Source organism: Grammomys surdaster, unplaced genomic scaffold, assembly GCF_004785775.1.
Source record: "Grammomys surdaster isolate TR1022 unplaced genomic scaffold, NIH_TR_1.0 279, whole genome shotgun sequence".
In the NCBI taxonomy this organism is placed as follows: domain Eukaryota; kingdom Metazoa; phylum Chordata; class Mammalia; order Rodentia; family Muridae; genus Grammomys; species Grammomys surdaster.
Window position 1 is genome coordinate 7,147,057 of NW_021604720.1, and position 3,225 is coordinate 7,150,281.

Below are 3,225 nucleotides of genomic sequence, written 5' to 3' on the forward strand. Positions count from 1 at the left end.
AGAAAGAAAGAAAGAAAGAAAGAAAGAAAGAAAGAAAGAAAGAAAGAGAAAGAAAGGAGAAAATTAAACACAATTATTTCAAAGCTTGTTCTATGAAGCCAGTATTACTCTAATAACAAAACCAGGAAACAAGACCCACCCCAAAGGAAAATCAACCAAACAAACAAAAAGTATAGAACATTACCTCTGATTAATATTGATGCAAACTCCTCAGGAAAATACAAGCAAAACATTCAAATAACAAGAACATTACCCACCAGAGCCATGTTGGAATTATCCCATAAATGCAGTATTTATTCAGCAAATGTAAGTCAAAAATATAATAACCAGTATAAATGGTTTTGAAAACAATGTTTACAAATTTGATTATCTCAATAAATCCAGGGAAACATGATATCATGTTAAAGGTCCAAGAAGGAGTAGAACTGAAGGGGATATTTCAGGATAATAAGGATTACATATAGCAAAACCTTAGCTAACATCATCCTAAATGCCGAAAAATCTCAAAGCAATCTAATTAAAATCAGGAATGAGTAGGGTTGCCCAATAAGGCTGGAAGCACAGACTGGAACAATAAGGCAGCAGGAGGAAATTGATGAAATAACAATAGAAAATTAGAAAGTCCACTTTTCTTATTTGCAGATGATATGATAGTGTCCACAAGAGATGAAAAATTATTTACCAGAAAAGTATAAACCATCAAAATTTCAGCAAAGTGACATACTACAAAATAAACTTACAAAAATCAGTAGCCTTTCTCTGAAACAACAAACAATGGGAAATATTTCACAGGACCACATTTAAAATAGTATCAAAGGATAGAATATCTTCTAATAAATGTAAATCAAGTGAAAAAAGATCTCTGCCAAGAAAATTCCATATCTCAGAAAAGATGAGGGAAGACTTCCATTGTATCTGAAGTCACTGTTCACAATCTAAGTCCTATAATGTAAAAGCAGGAACCAAAGACCCAGGTTATTGGTCGTGCTGGATTTTTCCTCAAAGAACACAAGACTTTTCCTCTGCCTGTCAATAACGTTGACAAGCCAGCCATTAAGATTCTTTCTAAAGTGGAGTCAACTTCATACTGTAATAGCCCTTTCATTAGACTGATTTAAAATGAGATTAGACCTGTGTATAACCTCTCCTCCCATGGGCACCATCTTAGCTTGTTGGTATGTGAAAGCGGGTTATTTGACTGCTGTTGCACATACTTGAGGTTCAATTTTCTTTTTAACTTCAACAATTTCCCTAAGTCCAGGTGTCTCCCAATGTGCAAGAATGAATGTATTCCATTTCACTGCTGCTGCCTCTGTGTGTTTCATTAGGAAGGCTGAACTATCTGCCTGGGCAACTTCTATTTGTGTTTATACCCTTTTCTTATTCCAATTTGTCATGCTAACTCACATTGTCAGCTAAGACTTAGCTGGTTTCTCTCCTTTAGGTTTTTTTTTTTTTAAACATTCCTTGGCTTCTCCCTCCAGGATCCATCCCTAGGCAGAACGAGCTTTCAGCACAAAACACATTGCAGTCCCTTTCTGTGGAATAGAGATGAGGCATAATTCACTAGTCTTAAAGTGTGTGTGTGTGCGTGTGTGTGTGTGTGTGTGTGTGTGTGTAAGAGAGATGTATGGTAGGGTGATACACTCCTTCTTTACTGCTACCATGGCCAGGAGATTTTTTGTTACGTAAATATCAAATTAGGAACATAAATTTTTATATACATTTCTATTAAGTTTTTTTTTTTAACTTTGTGTGTTTCTGTATGGACAGGTGTTAAAATGCACGTATAATTTTGTGCACATGTCGGGATGCTAGAAGTCCATATGTGCTATTACTCTCTGTTGCTCTCCATCTTAATTTTTGAGACCAGAACTCATTCTGACTTTGAAATTTTTGAATGAGTAGGCTGGCCAGTAAACAAGGTCCAGTAATCAATTCATCTTGGACTCCCCACAGCTAGATTTACAGGCAATGCACTAGCATACCTACCTATATATTGGTAGGGGCTAAGGGTACGAACTGGGGACCTTATGCTATACCAAAGCAATCACTTATCTTTTTCAGCCACTAAAATATGTACATATTTTTAATTTTGTCTCAGAATGGATGTACTTGCTTTAAAACTATAAGAATAATATGGAAACAACAATAGACTTAATCAGCATATTTCACAAATTGATCTAATCTTCTAGATTACATTAGAAATACTTAAATATCACTCCTCTTCATTTTGAAACTATAAATATATACACAATGTCAATGATGATTTGAAAAATACCAAAAGATTCTGTGAAATTGAAAGAAAACCTTTTTAAGTGAAATGTTTCCATATCCAGCTCAGTAATATTTCTCTAAGGAAGGATGCTTAGTTTTATTAGTAGGAAGTCAATAGAAATGCTTAAAAACCAAGAGTCTAAATCAGATATAGAACTTAAACGCTATCAAGTGACTTATGACTATAATATTCAGTGTGAGATCTAATATAGAACACATTACTTGTGCATGGAGTAAAGTGCCAGATGAACTCCTTGGAAGTTGAAGCACATTATTTAAATGCTGCATCAGTGAGAAAGCTTGTACCTTCTATGACATATTTACTTACCTATGTCGTAGTGTGATACTGACATCATATAACTATATTCTTCTTTTATCTCCTTCACTTGTTTTATTCATCTGGAATATCGTATTTGCAGTTTTCAGATTCACACACATTCCAAGGTTTGCAGAAGAGGCAGGAGAGGACAAAGATGCAGAGAAATTAAGACAGAAATAAATTAGTTCATTCAAGTCAAGAATATCCTAGAAAAAAATCTAGCAAGTGTATACCTTTGTGGAATTAATCTTAATGGGAAAAATCATTGATGTGAAGAACTCTATATTGTTTCACTTTCATTTAAAATACATAATTACTGTAATTTTAAATATATAAGTCATGCTGGATACAGATTCTTTCATGAACCTAGAAAAAAATGATGATAACTTGACAAATAAAATTCAACATAGCAGAATAATATACTGTAGTAGAATCTAGAGACAGAAAATTTAAACATATTAGTCCTGTTAAACTATTTAATGTCATTCTTTGAAAGTTTCAAACATTGTTCATTATATTAATTGCCCCTCATCTACTCTTAGATTGACCAACCCCATTGTGCACCAACTCAACTTGATCATCATATCTTTAAACCATAAATTCTCATTAGTGATGCACATATACTATTT